Consider the following 307-nt stretch of genomic DNA (forward strand, 5'->3'; position numbering starts at 1 on the left):
AGTTAATAGTGAGAATTGGTCCTTAAAATAAAGTGTTACCATTTTTTCTAGCTAACTGTCTAGCTTGTGGACATTTAATGGCTTTCTTCAGGTAAATATAACATGATTACATGGCATTGTTTATAAGCTGTTTGACGTCTTTCAATGGTTGAACACTGATTGAGTGATTACATGAGACATGATACATTTCAGTTTCTTTCGTCATACCTTCTGATGTTCATTTGTTTATTTCATGCTAGCAGTAAGCAGGAAGAGATGATTTGTTCATGTGCCTTTTTTTTTTTTTTTTTTTTTTTTTTTTTTGAAT

At 30.6% G+C, this 307-nt stretch overlaps 1 protein-coding gene across 1 annotated transcript in view; it reads left to right on the forward strand.

Annotated features, from left to right (window-relative positions):
* The window catches only part of LOC107670590 (segment polarity protein dishevelled homolog DVL-3-like), a 34,700-nt gene that overhangs the window by 18,004 nt on the left and 16,389 nt on the right, over positions 1-307 (forward strand). The window lies entirely within an intron of this gene.

Source organism: Sinocyclocheilus anshuiensis, unplaced genomic scaffold (genome assembly GCF_001515605.1).
Source record: "Sinocyclocheilus anshuiensis isolate Anshui unplaced genomic scaffold, SAMN03320099.WGS_v1.1 scaffold140, whole genome shotgun sequence".
NCBI classification, from domain to species: domain Eukaryota; kingdom Metazoa; phylum Chordata; class Actinopteri; order Cypriniformes; family Cyprinidae; genus Sinocyclocheilus; species Sinocyclocheilus anshuiensis.